Source organism: Dromiciops gliroides, chromosome 2 (genome assembly GCF_019393635.1).
Source record: "Dromiciops gliroides isolate mDroGli1 chromosome 2, mDroGli1.pri, whole genome shotgun sequence".
In the NCBI taxonomy this organism is placed as follows: Eukaryota; Metazoa; Chordata; class Mammalia; order Microbiotheria; family Microbiotheriidae; genus Dromiciops; species Dromiciops gliroides.
In genome coordinates this window covers 34,614,973-34,635,469 of record NC_057862.1, presented here as the reverse complement: position 1 = coordinate 34,635,469, position 20,497 = coordinate 34,614,973, and the positions used below count along the sequence as shown (strand labels likewise).

The following is a 20,497-nucleotide window of genomic DNA, read 5'->3' as shown; positions in this document are numbered from 1 at the left end:
CTTACGATTAAAGTACCTATGACACATGCTATCTTGAGCCTCACCTTGTGAGGTTAATGATATTCCCACTTTGCAAACGAAGACATTTAACTGCCCAGGGTTGTTCATCTAGTGGTGGGGGCAGGATTTGAACCCAGAACTTCCTGGTTTTAGTCGAGCTTTCCATTCCCTGTTCTGCATTGCCCTCCTGTATCTCTGTTGCCCATGTGAAATCCAATGATCAAATCCACGGGGAAGGACTAGCAGCACCTAATTACCGCATGCACAGGGAGCGTGAGCAGCCTTCTGAATCGAGCGCATTTCTCGGCTGCAGATGCATCTCGGGGCAGGGCAAACTCTGCAGTGAAAGCAGAAAGGATCAACAAAACCGACTATGTCAAAGCTGGCCTAGCCCCAAGTCTTCTGTCGCACAGACCAGTGTCCTTTTCCCTATAATATCTAAGGCAGGAGAAAAAACTGTAGCATAAAAAGAAATAAATGGGAAAAAGGGAGGACGTCATAGGAAATAGAGATTTTGTAAAAACAAAGGTTATCAATAAATTATTGTTGGGGGGAAAAAAGCAAAGAAAAAGCAGCCTCTGGAGGATGAGGATCAATAACCTAACAGTTCCCAGACAAGTCGCCAGGAGTCCAAAGTTGCATTTTGATAAGTCTCTGGTCTGAGATTCATTTGTCTGCCTGTTCTGCGGTGTACAGATAACCTGAATACAGAAGTCTAAAGAGGGGGCTTAATGGAATCCTGAATTTAAAGAGCTAACCAAGTTTTTATTTGCAACTTTGCCATCATTTACAGACAAATCCATTTGTTGTAGACAAATTCCTGAGATCAAGTTAACATTGAAAGCCTCGCCATTATGCAAGAATGGAAAACAATGAAGTGTAGAAAAATCAGGAGACAGGGCCATTTATCAGGCCTCATTTATTAGTAAAGCACGGCCCACCAGTCACAGGGCTATGAGATGAATAGTGTGGGATGCGGAGGAGAACCAAGGAGGGAGAATTCCATTTGGAAACCCACTTTGTCCTTGTGGAGGACACAAGGAGGAGGAGGAGGAGGAGCTGTTTCGGCACGATAGCCACGGACCTTCCTCAGCAGGAGGATGGAAGTGCTCCAAAGACAGACTCCTTGGCAGGCTCTATTTTTATTAAACTCTGAAACTTTATGATATGGAAGATGATTTTTCTAAATGGGAGGAAGATGAAATACTGTGGACCCCAAACAGTCTGAATACTAAAAATGTTTTGTAAGTTTTTATTTCATTCAACCACACCAGACACTGAAAAGCTTTGGGATGCAAAGGAACCCCCTGCCTGTGTCTGGAGTCAGAGGCCTGGAGCTATGAAGCTCGGTGCTTGCCTTTGTGACCATGAGCAATTCAGTTCATCTCTCTGGGTCTCAGCTTCCTCACCTGAAAATGCCTGAGGGGGGTAGATGAAAAGGTCTCTAAGCCCTTCCAAATCTGAGCCTAACTCTCCTCCCTCCAGCCCTAAGTTCTCTGGTGCCTAGGCTATGCTTATCAATAAGTTATGGATCAGTGACTTCACGGGGGAAGGGGAGGGTCTCCTTCACCAAGCACGATCATTAATAACCTTTCTGTGAGTCAGTATATGGTTTTTAAGAGTTGCTGTGGTAGGGGCAGCTAGGTGGCACAGTAAATAAAGCACGGGGGGGGGGGTGCGCAGCGGATAGAGCACTGGCCCTGGATTCAGGAGGACCTGAGTTCAAATCTGGCCTCAGACACTTAACACTTATGAGCTGTGTGACCCTGGGCAAGTCACTTAACCCCTAATTGCCTCACTAAAAAAAACCAAAAAACCAACAAAAAAAAAATAAAGCACTGGCCCAGGATTCAGGAGCGCCTGAGTTCAAATCCGGTCCCAGACACTTGACACTAGCCGTGTGACCCTGGGCAAGTCACTTAACCTTCATTGCCCCACAATGTTGCTGTGGACAAAAAGACATAATTCTGAAATCAAGCTAATAATGAGCTTCTCTGAACTTCTCTTAGCAGAGAAGAGCCCATTGCTAGGTTGATTCTTGAAGACTGCTGAACCCAGGAAATCCTGTAACACCATATACTATGATGCAAGGCCCTGAAGAGCCTAGGGTCATTTCTATAAGGCCTTGAGTGAAATCTTTAACATTTTCAAATGTGTTTTGGAATAGACATGTACCTCAGAGGACATGGTAAGAAGAGGAAATGTACCTTGTGTATTTCCATGATCACCATGTCAACTGTAAAGAATTGATGTACAAACTTATCAAGGTGTGACCAGCCATCTCAGAGGATTCTAGTCCCAGAGCTGAACGCTCGGTTTATGTAGGGCACAGGCAACTCTGCAGTGATCTGACAATTTGAGCTTTCATGGAGATTTGCCGCATGCATCAGCAGAAACAATGAGGCAGACTTTCTCTACAAAAAGAAGAGAAAGTCCAGTCTTCCTTCCCATAAACTAGTGGACAAAGGCTCTGCTTTTGCCTTCGGCCCACAACCCTCCTGGCCTAATGAGAATAATGTCCTTTGTGGCCGGACTTTCCTTTTGGTCAAAGGACTGAAAAAGAAAGGCTTGGTAAAGGCGGTGGTGAGGTGTACACCTTCCTAACCTGTAGCACCCATCCCAGTAATTCCATCATTTCAGGCTCTGGTGAGTGTCATTAACACTTACTCTCCTTCATGCAGGCATCCTCATAAGCAGAGGAGAAAGAAAACCCCAGAAACCCAGCAGCTCCTCTGGGACACCCGAGTCAGTCCCAGTGCAAAATATTCCATGAGAAAGTTTAAGCACATCAGCACTTTCTTCTACAGGAAGATACGGGATAAGAAATGACTTTCAAATTTGGGGGTGGCTAGGTGGCACAGTAGATAAAGCACTGGCCCTGGATTCAGGAGGACCTGAGTTCAAATCCGGCCTCAGACATGACACTTACTAGCTGTGTGACCCCCATTGCCCTGCAAAAAAAAAAAAAAAAAAAAAAGAAAAAAAGAAAAAGAAATGACTTTCAGGTCAGAATAAAAGATGAGACAGTGGAAGGATGAAGCACTAGTTCTCCCTTCTAAGTCAGAAAAGCCAAAGTCACCATCCTTCAGCAAGTCAATGAGATATTTGGCTTCACATTGCTTTTAGCCTGTTGCCAATGTCTTTCCCTGATTTCCAGATTTGAAGAATGAATCCTGACATCATTAAATGTGCCTAGACTTTGACATTTTGGTGGTTTTGAAAGAATATTCCCTAAAAGATAATACAGTATGGATAAAACATTCCATAGAGCTTTTTCTTGGCTAAACTTATTAGCTAAACTTTTCTACATGAACCCTGACACAAACTCATTCTTCAAACCCAAACAAAATCAAATTAAAGCCCTATCTCCATTGCTTCAGTTAGGGGGTAAGAGAGAGAAATCGCAACATAAAACAATGCAGGGAAGGTAAGAAATGAAACGGGCTGACCACTTTCCTATCAAGTACAAAGCATGCGGCCATCACAGGCTCAAGAATCCTTCTATGCTAACTTCAAGTATTTTTCAAGCTCTGCGTGTGGAGGAGGGTTAGGGCAGGGAGAAGAGACCAGGACTACAATTACGCAATCTGCTCAGAGTAAACACAAGGAACATTCTGGTTTATTGGAAGGTGCTCTGAGACCCGGATTCATATTGTGACTCGACAACTTCCTAGCTGCATAACCTTGGAGAATCAGTCCTTCAGTTTCCCCAGCTTTAAGATACTGGTAGAAATGAATGTGATGACTCTGTGGTCCCTTCTGACTCTGGTGTTCCCTGAAAGGATGACCACAAAACCCAGAGTATTTTGAGGAAAAGAGAAAAAACCACCACTAAGTGGTAAACATTCCAAGTTGCCCTCCCTTGTCTAAAAGATAATTGGAAGAAACATGGACTCAAGGTTTATGCCACCAGGCAAAATGCAGAGGGTCAAAAAAGGAAGATTGCAGACCTCTCCCTTTCCTGAAGCAACATCAATGAATGTCTTATTAAATCTACCCTTTGGGGATAATAAAGTCGTAATGCAACAAAGGTGTCATGGTTTCAATGTCATCTCTTTGGAAAAGAAGCATTTCTACTTTGCTGTAGAATTTAAATAGCAGCAGGAGGTCATTCTTCTTTCTACTCTGTTGACACATTTTAACTCATTTTATGAACCCAGTTTTCCTTCCTGTTCTATAACACAAGAAAAAATATTTATGGAGAGGAATTTCATCGAGCAGAGTTGATGCTGACAATCCCTTGGGAGGGAAGGCCAGCTCATGCAGCACTGAAACAGCTGTTAAAAGCCAATTTTCTTACCTTTTAATTGCTTTCTGTGACTAGCTCGCACCAGTGCAGACGTCCACTTGGGAAACAGTAAGCGGCCTGAAGAGTCACATCATAGGGGCTGAGGACCGGAGCCTTTTTCTCCAGCTCTGAACTGCTTCAATTGGAGGATGGAAGATAAAGAAGGGTCAATGTGCATGAAGATTTATTATTAATAGCACCTGCCTAACCATAGCAGAGCATTAAAAAGCAAACAAATTATTCATAGACTTGCGATTTTGCGCAAATTACAGAGTATCCCAAAGATGGAACGAGCAGTTTTGTTAGAGTGAGGTCCCTCTCCCCTCCCTCAGTCAGCCTGGATTTGGTGTGAAGAGGAGTTGCATTATCTGCCCCTCAGGGCTGTTGAAGAAGGTGCCATGGCCTGGCACTGGAAGATTAGATTTCAATGATGGGTTAAGTGCCTTCTGATTTAAGATGTTCTACAGGCTCTATTCACAAAGCCTGCCAAGAAGTCCTTTGCCATACAAAATCTCTTCACTGGTCTGGTCCAAGTCCAAGTCCCTGAGTTATCTCAGAGGCTCTGATGAAAATTCCCACTTGGACAGGAGTGGCTGTTAGAAAGCCCTTGATGGGAATGGGGCAGAATCCTGGCAGAGGTCCAGCTTCTATGCCTGAGAAGTTCAGCACCAAACCACTTCCTGAATGACTGCATCCATCAGTTCCTAGCAAAGCCAGTTCATTGCAACAAGGCTCAATAGCTCAGGTTAGTCTGTCTGGACAAGGAGACTCTGAAGCCTGTAAAGAGCTCAGATCTCCCAGCGGATTAGAATAGTATAAGGTAGCACCTGACCATCAACTTTGGCCTTAAAGACAGACCCGAGCTCACCAGAGTACCCTGGAGATGAAGCACATCGGCTCTGAAAGGAAAAACCAGGCAGGTGTGAGATTTTGCCCCAGCTTGTCTTGGCAATCCTTCCTGGAATCACAGGAGAAATTGGTTTGGAAAACAAACCAACAAACAAAAAGAAAAGAAAACATTTTTTGGAAAATTCAGAGAGATTTAATTGGGTTTCCTTCTTCAGCAAAACCAAACTAGTTATTTGAAAATTTTCAAAGCAAAGATGGTGCATAGCTAATAATAAATTAAGTCGTATTCTTTTTTTTTTCTAAAAAGACTAGAATGGTGAGGCAGAATTTGCTTAGTCTGTTTAAAGGATGAATTATGGTTTTTTAGTGAGCAAAGATTCCCAGACATATTGTATATTGTACATAATGCTGACGAGACTTTTTGTAATGGTGCTGACTTGTGAAATTCCCCCAAACTATTCTTAGGGGCATTTGTAGTAGATGCATTTGTTCACATAGGCATTTTGGTAAATCATTAGCCATTCATTTTGTGGAAGGAGAGAGTGTGAGAGGAAATCATATGGATCAAATGCTTGCTAAAACCACATTAGATGAAAATATATATCATTTCCTCCTTGTATACCAGACCTATCCCTTTTTCATAGAAAATTAGATTATTCTGACAGGAATTGCTCTTTAAAAATTCGAGCTGCTCATTGTCGACTATCCTGTCTGATTTTTAGGTGCTGCAATGAGACCTTTAAAGTGATTTATTCGGGTATTTTTCCAAGTGTGAAAACATTCAGTTTTTATTTGAAGAGCTAAAGATGCCCTTTATAAATTTGAGAATTATATATGTGGACACAAAGAAGCACTGGGAAAGGGAGCAAAGGACTAGAAAAGATGCAAGACCCACAGTCTGCAGGGACGCATCACAGCAGCAGAAGGTGACCTAGAATGAGGGATCACAGGGACAGTGTTACCTCTGAGAAGCTGGTGGGAGAAACCTCCATACAGCTGGGGGGACAGGGCTTTCTTTCCTCTACAAGAAATGAGCTCACCCTTCAAGCTGATTTCTCCCCCACTCTCTGCCAGGGCATGGTTCAGACAAGGCTCCGTTCTGAGGGGTCTTGGGGTAAAGCAATGTCTTTTCCTTTGAGCCGCCGCACTCTCCAGTAACTGAGTACCAGCCAGTGCTTGTCCTCTGTCCCAAGGGTAAGAGTGTGGGAAACGGTAGGGCCCAACACTCCTGAGAAATGGTCCTTCACAGACTTCACCTGATGACCTCCAGTGAAGTGAAGTGAAGTGGGTGCTAACGATTAGGAGGCTTTTCCTGCAATCCAGAGAAATGCGCTTCTCTCCAAATTCTACCCGCTGGTTTCTCAGAAGCCACATGGAACAGGCCCACTTTCTTTTTTTTGTTTGCTTGTTTTTTGTTTTTGGTGAGGCAAATTGGGGTCACACAGCTAGTAAGTATAAAGTGTCTGAAGTCAAATTTGAACTCAGGTCCTCCTGAATCCAAGGCTGGTGCTCTATCCACTGTGCCACCTAGCTGCCTCTGCAGGCCCACTTTCTATCCTCAGCAGCCCCACACTCTCTGTCTGGATCCTCCCCCTCCAGCTTGTAGCATGGCCTCAGTTACCCTTTTCTGAGATATTCATGAGTATGGCAGTGCCCAAGCATGACAATGTGTCGATAGCTTTCCTATGCAGGAGGACCCAGAACTAGACACAGTTATACAGCTGGCATCTGCCTGAGGCATGGCCCAGGGAGACCCTAAATCCTGAACTCCTGAACTCCACTGGCCATGCTAAGATCCTGTTAGCTTTTCCAGCTAGGAGTCACACTTAGGTAACAGGCCACTAGAGGCCCAGGTCTTTTGTTATGTGAACTACTGCCTAGCAGTGTTCTCCATTAGGTGTCTATACAGTTGAGTTTTTTTTTAATATTCCAAATGAAAAAGAGATGTAGCACTTTGTTTTGTTTTGGTTTTTTTTGCAGGGCAATGAGGGTTAAGTGACTTGCCCAGGATCACACAGCTAGTAAGTGTCAAGTGCCTGAGGCCGGATTTGAACTCAGGTCCTCCTGAATCCAGGGCCAGTGCTCTATCCACTGCGCCACCTAGCTGCCCCCTCACTTTGTTGTTCTTGAGAGAAATAAAGGAGTTAAGTAGATAACCACGCTCAAAGCGGTGAGGCAACAGAGTATTACTGTGTCAGGGGCACTTGACAAGGCTACTGAAGGGCTATGGGAAGGTGGTGGCACATCAGGACCTAAAGGAACCCAATTCTCTGACAAACACCACAGCTCCAAAGGGCACCACGAGGAACAATGATAAGTCACCAAAGGGATTCAGTCCCCCATCAATCTAAGGCTGCACAGACTGCCAAAACCTTGTGGAACAGAGATAAGCCAAGGGAGATGGAAGGCAAAGGGCAAACCAGCCTCGATTCTTAGCAGGGGCCCTGGCAGCCAGACCGGCACCTCCAGTGGTAGAGGCTGCCCAGGGGCCTCATCCCTAATCCTCAGCAATGGCATCCAGGAGGCCTAAGCATGAAGCTCAGCAGGAGGCAAGGCCACATATTTCCTTTAGAAGAAGAGGCCCAGACAGCCACCAAACTCAAGATCCAGCAAGTAAACTCACGAAAGCAGGGCTTAATCCAAACACAAACCCCTAATCCAGAAAGTGCGCTACATATGAGTAGAAAGGGAAAGAAAAAAAAGTGAAACAATCAAGAAATGCCTTGGAAGAAGAGAATAAATATACAAGTCCATGTAGAGATGGAAAGAAAAACATACCCTGGACACAGGGACCTGAAAGAAATGAAGTCAAGAGACACAAAAGGAAAGATAGGGAAAAAATAACAGCAAGGAGAAGCTGTACGTTAGAAAAAACAGCGGTCAGTTTTACACGGCATCTAGTGTCAAAAACAAGTCACTTGGAGACCAGGTTGAGGTGAGATCATCTAAGAATCATTGGACTATCTGACACCCCCCCCCCCAACCCCCCCACCCCCCGTGTCACGGAAAAAAAACCACTTTAGATACCATATTTCAAGACGTTAGAACCAGAGGGCAAAGGGAAGAAATAACAAGAATTCACCAGTCACCTCCTGAAAGAACCTTCCCAAACAAAACTCCCAGGAAGGTCAGAGAAAACAGAGATTCAAGAAAAGTTAAAGAAAAACTGCTGCAAACATTCAAAAGGAAAGTGTTCAATCAAGTACAAAGAACTACAGTTAGAATCATACAAAACTTGGTAGATACCACTATAAATGTGAGAAGAACATGGAATAATCCCAGAAAAGATAAAAACTCACACCCAAAGCTGACTCTAGTCCTACAGGGAAAACATGCACCTTTGATGAAATAAAGGCTTTCTAGCCTCCCGGGTGCAAAGATCAGAAATGAGGTTTTGAAATGAAAACTGAGGAGACAAGTGAAACACAGAAAATCTGGATCATTGAATCAAACGGGTAAGACCAGATAAACTGACTCCAAGCTAGTGTTGAAGTAACATGTGTCCTCTCAGAGTGCTGACATCCTTAAGGACAAGAGGCAAAGTCACCTAAGACCGGCAGAGGGCCTAGGCTGGCTCTTTTGTGTTTTGACAGTCTTAAGAAAAAGGAAAAGGGGGACTCTCTCAAACAACAGAGGTATGTGAGGGGAGGATGATGAAAACTTGGAGGAAGGAGTTAGGGGGATGTAGGTATCCCAGACACTTACTCTTATCTAACTAGACAAAAGAGAGTAGAACCCCACCCCCCAACACCTACACCCCCTCCCTCCACCCCCACTCTCATGCAAAAATACATTCAATTCAACAGAGAAATAAAAACCCAAAGAGGGAGAAGAGAGGAGGAGGCTTAAGAAGAAGGGGCTCTGGCAGCTCCCTATTGTCTCCAGGACCAAATACAAAACACTCTCTTGGACATTCAAAGTCCTTTATAATCTAGACCCTTCCTGCCTTTGCAATCTTCTTACACCTCCTCTCTGGCCCAGTGACACCACCCTCCGGGCCCTCCCCTCTACCTCTTGGCTCTGAGAATTCTCTCTGGCTGTTCCCCTGGCCTGAAACACTTCCATTCCAACTATGGACCCCCCGGCTTCCCTTAGGTCCCAACTAAAATCCCATCTTTTACTGGAGGCCTCTCCTTATTCAATCTATGACCCCATTTGGGGGTTTCTTGGCAGAGACACTGGAGGGTTTGGCCATTTCCTTCTCCAGCTCATTTGACAGAGGAGGGAACTGAAGCAAATAGGATTAGGTTTCTTGCCCAGGGTCTCACAGCCAGTACAGTATATGAGTCTGGATTTGAACTTGGGTCTTCCGGACCAGAGCAATCTATCTACTGTGCCACCTAGCTGCCCAATTATAGTGCCTTCTTTCTGTTAATTATTTCCCATTTGTCCTGTATACATTCCTTCATATACATTTATTTATATGTGATCTCTCCCTTTAAATCGTAAGCTCTCAGAGGGCAAAGACTGTCTTTTGCCTCTTCTGTTTCCCTAGTGCTTAACACATTAGTCAGCACACAGCAGGCACTTAAGAAGAGTTGACTGATGATTAAGGACAGGACAGGTGAGGATTCCAACAGACAAAAGCAAATTTAATTCCAGTGTCAGGGAGGGTCCAGTGAAGGGAGGATTAGAAATAAGGAAAGGAATAAAAATGGGATCAGGATGGGATCAGGGTTGGAGAGGAGAAGCAGAAACAAACCTTAGTTATTTAGAGATCAAAGCTGGTAAATTCCTCCCTCTGCACCTTTTTCAGTTATTAAATGGAAAGCAAAGTAGCTATTTTTAATGAATATGTTTCAAATCTGCACTGCCATTTAATGTCATTGCCAGCAGAGAAGACTATGTGATGGAAACAAATATTTTATGACAAATTTTTTTGTATACTTATATTTCAAATAGTCTATTTCAAGGGTATGTGGTTAATCTGTTTAATGGAAAAAAACAAATCATTTTCACAACACCAAAAAAAAAAAAAAAAGGTATTGTCGGGGGTGATGGTGGTAGCAGGCCAAAGAGAGGAAGAAATTCAAGAGGACAGCATCAAGGGAAATATACAATTAAGAGTCATAACTGGAACATGAACTTGCCCAGAAAATGGAAGCCAATAGAAGAATGGGTCAGAAAGCTGAATCCAACAATAGCTTGCTTACAAGAAACACACTTGAATTAGGAGTAGTGATCATAATTTTAGGACAAGGCTGAAGCATCAAAAACAGATATACAAAAAAGAGACAAGCAGAGAAATTCCACTGTGCTTAAAGGTTCCAGAGATAACGAATCAACATCAATGTTTAATATAGATACATTGAACAGAAAAGCATATGAATACTTAAAGGAAAAGCTAATTCAATTGCAAGGAGAAATAAACAATAAGCTATATGATGTGAGGGCCCATTCTCTCCCTGTTCCCTGGCTGCCTCTCTGCGGCCTAAATACATCCATATTGCCCTGACCCTTAAGAAACCCTCCTTTGCTAGGGCCCTCCCCTCTATATAGTGCTCATTCTCTCTTCCTTTTTTTTTTTTTTTTAAAGTGAGGCAATGGGGGTTAAGTGACTTGCCCAGGGTAACACAGCTAGTAAGTGTTAAGTGTCTGAGGCCAGATTTGAACTCAGGTACTCCTGACTCCAGGGCCGGTGCTCTATCCACTGCGCCACCTAGCTGCCCCCTCTCTTCCTTTTCAGGGGGGAGACTCTGGAGAAAGATGATCTTACCAAATACGGCTCCACTTCCTCTCCTCTCATTCTCCTCTAGAACGTCTGGCTTCTGACTTCAGTGACCTCTTACTAGTTAAATCTGAGGGCCTTTTCTCAGTCCTCATCCTTCCTGATCTCTCTGCAATCTCCAACACCATCTGTCACCTTCTTCCCATGGACACTCTCTTCTCTCTCCTTGGCTCTTCTCAGTTTCCTCTGCTGCTCCTTCCTCTAGGTCACACCTGTCATTGTGGGTCTATTCTAGATTCTCTTCTCTCCTCTTCTCTCTTGTTGCTTGGTGATCACACTACCTCTGATGGATTCAGTTATCATCTCTATGGAAATGATTCTCAAATCTATTTATCTAGGCCTGACCTCTCTCCTGACCTGCAGGTGCAGAATCACCAACTGTCTACTGGACATTGTGAACTGATGTCTAGGCAACATGAATTCAGAATGTCCAAAACAGAACTCATTATCTTTTCCTTCAAACCATCCCTTCTTCCAAACTTCTTCCAAACTACTACTACTACTACTACTACTACTACTACTACTACTGGCTTCTTTCTTCTCCTCCTCCTTCTCCTCCTCATTATTATTCCCAATCATTCAAGCTTACAAGCTTGGTATCACCCGCAACTTTTCACTTGCACTCACACCACACATACAATCTGTTTGCAAAGTCCCGTCAATGCTACCTTTACAATATCCCTAGTACAGGCAGACATTGGAGATATTGTGGGTTCAGTTCTGGACTATCTCAGTAAAGCAAAATTTGCAATAAAGCAAATCACATGAATTTTTTGGTTTCCCACTGCATTGAAAAGTTGTTTACACTATGCTGTAGTCTATTAAGTGTGCAATAATATTAAGCACATACCTCAATTAAAAATACTTTATTGCTAAAAAAAATACTTTATTGCTATTTTGAGGCTTCAGCAAGTTGTAATCTTTTTGCTGGGGAAGAGTCTTGCCTCATGTTAATGGCTGCTGACTGATCAGGGTGGTGGTTGCAGAAAGTTGGGGTGTAGCTGCCAATTTCTTAAAGTTAGACAACAATGAAGTTTGTTGCATCAGTTGACTCCTTTCACTTGAACACTTAGAGGACATCGGAGGGAAGGTTACCCACTGGCCTAATTTCAATATTGTTGTGTCTCAGGGAATAGGGAGGTCAGAGGAGAGGGAGAGGGATGGGGAATAGCCTGTCAGTAGAGCAGTAAGATCACACACAACATAATGACTAAACTCACAGTTTTATGTGCATGTGGTTCTTGATGCCCCAAAGCAATTACAACAGTAACATCGAAGATCGCTGATCACCCTAACAGATATAATAATAATGAAAAAGTCTGAAATATTGAGAGAATGACCAAAATGTGACAGACATGATGTGAGCATGTGCTATTGGGAAAGTGGCACCAACAGACTTACTCAACACAGGGTTGACACAAACCTTCAGTTTGTTTAAAAAAAAAAAAAAAAGCAATATCTGTGAAGTATAATAAAATGAGGTGCTTCCTGTCCTTGCCCCCTTCTCTGCTCTGGCACTGCCACCACCCTGATGCAGACCATCATGTCTAGATTACTATAATAGTAATGGAGACACTAAAAAAGCCTCTCATTAAAACATTAAGAAATCTAAAGTTGTTTTTTTTAAATGTCTTCAAAACTAAAATGTCATAGATTCTATTATTTAAAAAGAGGGATTTTTTTTCTCTTTGAAGATTATTTAAACAGTCAACTGATGTTTTTTTCAAATAGTCCCTTGTGCTATCAATAAAGACTCTTTAATTTGACATAAATAAAAATTATTCTACCAAATCTCTCAAATCATCTTTCCCTTCGCTTTGGAGTTTCAAGATAACCTAAGTCTAAATTATTCGACTTCATAAATAATTATGTCATAAACGTTGCACTGTATAAAGCTAAAGAATGAGAAAGACTGGGAAGACTGATTTTTTGAAAAACGAAAATAATTTCCTGGAGAGGAATGAACCAATCAATAAGCTTCCTGAATAGAAAGGCTGGCCAGACTATATGGTTAGGCTGACATGGTGGATTATTTATAAGAACTTATTCAGCTTCTGGACGTACCGAATAGCTTGTGCGGAGGGAGGGTGAGAAAGGAAGAAAGACGGGGAGAAAAAGGAGGGGGAGGATGGAGAGAGACAGAGAGATAGAGAACAACAGGTTTCTAAGTCTAATAAGAAAATGCTAATACACAATGGAGGAATTCAGAATTGTCACCATAATTCAGCCACTGTGATTATTTTTAGATCCTTTGGTTGTTGGTGGGAGGAAGTGGCTTCACTACTTTGTTAATTAGTCACTGTTCAAATAGCACCCGAGGGGTCAGAGTGCAGGGCCCACAAGCCATAGTGTATTCTTTGGCTTTTGTAGAAGTCTGAAAAGTGAACACAGGCAGTCATTCAGATCAATTCACCTGCCCAAGACTCTTTTCATGGTAGAGTATAACAAGGAAAGATGGATTCTGGGCTTTTCCAAAAGATATCCCACTAAGATGAGCATCTTCAATAGTTAAAGTCAGTCAGGAAGTGAGGGTTCGAGTCATGGCTGGCTCTGTCAGTGTGAGTCCCTAACAAATTCTGTCTACTAGAGACAAGGGGGTGCAACTTCTGTTCCTGGAAAAACTCTGTAACACATTCATGAGGCCATGCCATGAGAGCATGGAAAAGCTAGCCTAGCGGGCAGGTTATGCCAAAGTCATCACCTTTACTTTTTGGTACGGGCGCTAATGGCCCACAAGAAGACCACAAGGTGCTTCATGCTGTACTTGTCAAGAAGATAGGTAGATATAGGCCTGATGAGAGGATAGGTCAGGTACTTGGGGCTGGCTAAATGAATTATGGGACCCCCAATGTAGGCATTACTATCCACCTGGAGGGAGGCATCTAATGTAGTGTCTGTCTTGGGGAACTGCCCATGACCTTGCATTGGTCACCATTTTTATCAGTGACTTGAAGGTTTTAAAAGCAAGCTTGTCTGACACAAAGGTGGGAGGGATAGCTAATCCATCAATAGGATAAGGACAGGTGATTTCACTGGTGTAGAGAACTTTCCAGGTGAGAAAGCTCCTTCTACTAATTTAAATCACCATCTTAGCTACAATTTATAGACTCAGAGAGCTGCCCAGAGCATTAGGATATGAAGTGCTGTGCCCAGGGTCACAAAGCCGGGATGTGTCAGAGGTAGAATGGGAACCCACATCTTCCCAGCCAAGGCCAGCTTTTATCTATGACAACACACTACCGCTCACACTTGTGGGCTGAATCACCTAAGTTAAAGTTTAATAACAATAAATCACTTGAAAAATACAGGAAGCTCAACAACAATTCCTCTGAGAGAAAAGCTTGGGGGAGTCGGTTAGCTCCTCAGTGAATCACGGATGTGATGGATCTGATGGATGTGAGAGCTCACTCCTCTGCCACTGCTAGTGCAAAAGCACAAGGGGGTAGCTGCAAAGGACGGAAGGAAAGACTGTAGGGTTAGCCATGACCACCAAAAGGCCAATCTCCTGGTCATGAACTTCCTTCTACTTAGCTGGGCTCGTCTGTTTGCTGGGAATATACTTGAAACCTCAGAAGCACCTGAGAGCTGGTGTTTGATGTTCTACTGGCCTGGTCTTGGAGAACCAGGGATGCCATGAAGCTATGATGAGGTAACCCACAAAGAATAACTTTGGGAAGGCATGTAAGACATGGTGGCCAAGAGAGAGAATCCTCTCCTAGGCTGTGTTTAGAATGAGGAAGGCAATGGGTTGGTGAAACTGTCCTGGTCAGACTGTATCAGTTCTGGGTACAAACAACTTGGAGAGTGTACAGAAGAAGACAACCAGGGTGGTGCAAAGCCTGAAGAAAAGGCCACACACCAGGGTCAATGGAAGGACTAGGGAGGCTTCAAATGGAGACGAGAAACCTTCAGGAGGGAGGTGACAGCAGGTGTCCCATGTGGAAAAAGGGAGGGAAGGAATAAGAATTATATCATGTCTATTAGGTATCAGGGATGGTGCTAAGTGCTTTAGAAATATCACCTCATTTGATTCTCACAACAAGCTTCCAAGTCAGGGGCTGTCAGCCCCATTTTACCACTGAGAAAACTGAGGAAGACAGAGGTTAAGCGACTCACCCAGGATCACACAATCAGTAAGTATCAGAGGCCAGATTTGAACTCAGGTCATCCTGACTCCAGGCACAGAACTCTAACCACTGTGCCACCTAACTGCCTGAACTAGAAACAGAATTAGGGGTGGTGTGTATCTAGAGGCAGACTTGGACTTCATGAAAGGGAAAACATCCTAACAATTAGAACTAGACCACAATGAAATAGGGTGCCCTAACAGTAGTGGGTTGGTTCTCTTTTATTAAAGATCATAGGGGCAGCTAGGTGGCACAGTGGATAGAGCAGCAGCCCTGGATTCAGGAGGACCTGAGTTCAAATCAGGCCTCAGATACTTAATACTTTCTAGCTGTGTGACCCTGGGCAAGTCACTTAACACCAACTGCCTCACCAAAAAAAAAAAAAAAAAAGATCATAGCAGAAGCTATGGTGACAGGTTTGTTAGGCAGGTGTGAGCTGGACTTTGTGGCCCTGACACCTCCTACCAATTCAGATACTGTCTGTCTGAACTGTGCCATGCTGCAGAACAAAAGCCAGTAATTTATCTTTAAGCCCCCACGGCACGAGTGGTACCACTGGCTGACCAAAGTCAGAGGTGAGAGAAGAGGGAAAATCAAGGAAAAGGATGGGAATGACAACTTTCTTCCTTGTTTTGGGAGAAGGAGGAGGTGCGGGCAGAGGAGAGAAGGAAAGACGGGCATGATGGTGCCCCCATGGTTTGGTTGTTTTTCAGCAAAAACACCTGGAATGTGATTGGCTTTGCCCAACTCAGAGTTATCTTCTTGGGCTGAACCAGGGAAAGGCCATTCAGAAATGCGTTTCAGAAGTCACTTGAAGCTACCTGAATGCTGATGTGTCATAAGAGATAATGGTGGGGTGGAGAGAGCACTCAATTTATGGCCCAGTTCTGTTACTATCTGTGTGACCCTGGGAAGTCACTGCCCCTCTCTGAGCTCCAACTTCCTCCTCTGTAAAACGGAAGGATTACAGCAGCTGACCTCCAACCCTGTAAGGTTATCTCCAGCTCCATAGGAATGATCCCCTGCTCTTTAAGGTCTGTTCCGGATCTGAACCTTGTCATCTACAATTTGGGAGGAAAAATGCAAACTGTAGAAATATCATAGCAATCTCTCTCAGAGGGTGAATCAGACTGTTTTAATAGAAATTTCTGAAGTGTTTAATAACAAATGAATGAAACATTATTCATTAGTTACCATTCCTTTCCTCATTTATGAAACAACTTGACTAGGATGAGAAAATCTAGAAAATTTCAATGGGATGTAAGAAGACACCAAGTCTAAAGTCACTGTCTTATCGATGATAAGAGACTTGTCTAAGGTCACAAAAGTAGTAAACAGTAGAACTGAGGTTTGAAACTAGCTCCTCTGAATCCAAGTCAGAAGCAGAAATGCTCCTATGATGTCAAACATTTACCGTATGGCATATAATCCCTGTGTGTATATGAACCAGAGGAGTGGCACAAGAAATACCCTATAGCAGGAAGTGAGAGACAGGAAGGAAGATCAACTGGCCATAGAGAACAAGGGTTGGGGCACAAACAGGAATGAACACAGGATGAGGCATGGACAGGTGCAGAGAGATGCACAAGGGAAGGGAGGACCCGCTGGGTCATGACAATATCAAGGGTCACACAAACCCAGCTCTTTTCACTCTAAAATAGAAGTGACCAAACTCCTCAAATTAAGCATCTGTACGTGCACACACACACACACACACACACACACACACACACACACACACACACACACACACACACACACACACTACAGGCATCTGAAAATACTGCTTTGAAAATTCAAGATTTTTGTACCAATTGAGAATGGCTCTCAAGTCTATGGTTGTTTGTTTTTAATGTTTCCAAATAGTTCCCCCAAAGAGGGGCCAGTTTGACTCAAGATCTACAGCTTAAAGTCATGGATGTGCCCAGTGGATGTTAACAACAGACTGGGCAGAGAGAAGGAACAATGTCCAGCCAAGAGCAAACATTAGTGATACAAGAAGACATGGTAGATGTTCTTGCTAGTGTAAGGAGATGGCCTCACATCAAGGAAAGACTCACTGAGCATCTGTTAACAAAGGACAAAGAAAACTGGGTATCCTTGGGGGTCCATTCTCATCCTGCTATAAGCACCGAGAGAGTCAACTCCAGCACAGCTCCTCAATGTCAATCAACATACTGTCATAAGGAGAATGAGGTCACTAAACCTTGACCCAAACTTCCTGCCACTGAAAGGCCTCCCTCTCACCATGTGACCAACATCCTTTCTCCATTCATGACTATCTCAGAGGACATCCTCTGTTCAGCTGCTGCTCCCTTCTTGTGGCCACAGCTATGCATCCCTTAGGGGGATTCTCAACTTCAATTGTTCAGACGTGGTCCTGTCCCAAGCCATCCAATATCACAGAAGGACAGATGTAATCAAAAGATGAGCCTTCGGCCCAAGGCAAAGGTTGAGGTTCTTTGGCTACTGTTTGGGACGGCGCCAGGTTGTTTATTGAAGTACTGATTCATGCCCTAGAAATGTCTCTTTCCCCTTTTCTGTTACCTGTCCTCTTCCAACAACCACCAGCTGCCATTGCTGCTATGACTGTTAATGACTAACATTATGTCATGGGAAAATAGGTGGGGGGGTTGGAATAGGGGTAGGGGTCCTTAGGAATTCCTCTTTAAAGAATTACACCATCTTGCACACAAGTGCAATTAGAGTAAAAGAATAGTTTATTTAGGGTGCTAGGGAATGGAAACCCAGAGAGAAATCCTTGGACTTCTTCTCATGGGGAGAAGGCTGGCACAGAGGTGCGGCTCTGAGATACTTATCTCCTGGAGCAGTAGACAGGGAAATCCTTTTATAGAGGCCCCATGATGGTCTGATGAGGTGATCCTCTGACTGTGGAAAGTTCCATTATTGAGGGAGGACCATCCCCCACGGGTGGTGGCTGGGGGAGTTGGATGAGGGGTGGCTGCGGATCTCCCAAGCCTCTGGACACAAAGGCAGCAGCCACACCTAATCTTATCTCCCATGGGGTGGGGGGAGACTGGAATGAAGGGTGGTGGTCCTGGAACTAGCTCCGTCCCAATCCAGTGCCACTTATCTCTTCAGGTGTGTCTGTCCTTAGGTTTTGTTTCTCAAGAAAAAGGTTCTTTGATTTACCCCAGAGAACTTCTGGGGTACATTAGGCCCATAACAATTTATAGAAGTTCTTTAAGGCCGACAAAGTACCTCCCTTACAACAACTCTGGGAGAAAGGTAGTGGAAATGAAGCTGTTACCGTTTCACAGATGAGGGTACTCATGCTGTCACAGTCCAAAAGTCTATCTCTGCCCTGACTGCCCTGTTCAAAACAAGCACCTGCACAAATTCCCTCTTCAATCATTAGCAGCATGAACAAGGCTTGCATTTCCTGTTTTTTGTTTTTAAAGAAAAAGCACTGAAAAACCCCACAGAAGAATGTGCTGAAATCATCTCCTAACCAAGAATGGCTTGGAAGGTCAGAAGGAGGGAGCTGCTCTGCTGAGGCAGGAGTGGAGCCCAACCCCACAGTCACCCTGACACAGATCCAGTCCTATCCAGGCCTCACCAGAGAAGGAGACCCCCAGAGTCTCTGAATCAGCTGCAGCACCAGTGTCGTCTAGAACTAAGCTCACAGTCTGGTGAGTGGGCTGAGCCCTGGGCAGGGGGGAGACTACAGGGTTCTATGCTGGTGCTGAGGCAGAACTTGGGTTTTGCACCCCTGCTGGGAACCAGGAGGTAGGCTTGAGTAGCAGTGGCCCAGGTGGGGGAGGGGCACAGGCTCCTTGGAGCTGACAACCACAACACACAAAGCTGGTTGATCAGCAAGTTGGTCTGGGGTCATCTATGGACCAGGGAACAGGTCAGGTGAGTGAAGAACCTGATTCTCCTTAAATCATACCACCTGGGACTTCTTAAGCTTGGGATACTGCAGCCTGGAAACAGTGCCCCACTTTAAGAAGCTAAAAGTCTAGTAAAAGACAGGCAAGAAGAGCAGAGAGAGAAAGGTGAGGCCATTAGAAAGTTTCTTCAGTGACAAGGAAGATTTTGGGTGCACCCTCAGAGGAAGATGTCAATGTCAGGGCCCCTATATCTAAAGCTTCCAAAAAAAATATGAATTGGTCTCAGGCCATAAGGGCGCTCAAAAAGGACTTTGAAGAGAAAGTTAGAGAGATATAAAGGAAAAAATGGAAAGAAAAATGAGGGTGATGCAGGAAAGACATGAGAAAAAAAGTCAATAGCTTGAAAAGCCAAATTGGCCAAATGGAAAAGGAGGTACAAAAACTCTCTGACGAAAATAATTGCCTAAGAATTAGGATTGAACAAATGGAAGCTAGTGACTTTATGAGAAACCAAGACACAATAAAGCAAATCCAAGTGAATAAAAAAATAGAGGGCAATGTGAAATATCTTCTTGGAAAAACTACTGACCTGGAAAATAGGTTCAGCAGAAATAATTTGAAATTATTGGTCTACCTGAAAACCATGATCAATGGAAGAGCTTAGACATCATCTTCCAAGAAATGGTCAGGGAAAATTGCCCTGATATTCTAGAAGCAGAAGGTAAAATAGAAATCGAAAGAATCCACTGATCACCTCCAGAAAGAGATCCCAAAAGGAAAATCCTAGGAATATTATAGCCATATTCCAGAGCTCTCAGGTCAAGGAGAAAATGTTGCAAGCTGCTAAAAAGAAAGAATTCAAGTACTGTGGAGCCCCAGTCAGGATAGCACAAGATCTAGCAGCTTCTACATTAAAGGACCAGAGGGCATGGAATATGATATTCCAGAGGGCAAAGGAATTGGGATTATAACCAAGAATCACCTACCCAGCAAAACTCAGCATTATCTTTCAGTGGAAAAAATGGGACTTTAATGAAAAAGAGAACTTTCAGGTATTCATGATGAAAAGACCTGAACTGAATGGCAAATTTGACTTAGAAATACAAGACCCTAGAGAACCATAAAAAATTGGAGTTGGGGGACACAGCTGGGGTCGTGCAGTGGGTGACTTTCTTGTGTCTGAGGCTAAGTTTTGGCTGGGATCCTCCTGGGTCCAGGGTGGATGCTTTCTCCACTGTGTCACCTAGCTGCCCCATGATGACATCTTAGGGTTAAATTGAGGGGTGAGGGGAATGCACTGGGGGAAGGGGAAGGGCAGAGGTGAAATCCTACAAGAAAAAAACAGGAAAGGGCTTATGGATTGGGGGAAGAGATGTGGGAGGAGCAGGGCAGTAAATGAATTTTACACTCTACAGAAAAGGCTCAAAGATCTTAAACTCATCAGAGTTGCCTCAAGGAGGGATTAATACACATACACACCCAACTGGGTGGAGTAATATATTTAATCTGGGCAGTAAATAAGCCTAACACTCATCAGAATTGGCTCAAGGAGGGAATAATATACACACTCAATTGGGTGGAGTAATCTCTCTAACCCTGCAGGAAAATAGATGGGGAAGGGATAAAGAGAGAGGGGCAAAAGTAGGAAGGG

General features: G+C 43.8%; 1 protein-coding gene across 1 annotated transcript in view; it reads right to left on the bottom strand.

The window, feature by feature from the left end:
• PEAK1 (pseudopodium enriched atypical kinase 1) overlaps positions 1-20,497 on the bottom strand; it is a 277,961-nt gene that overhangs the window by 199,482 nt on the left and 57,982 nt on the right. Inside the window, 1 exon segment of the mRNA XM_043982397.1 lies at positions 4,301-4,424. The gene's annotated coding sequence lies outside the window, so the exon portion shown is untranslated.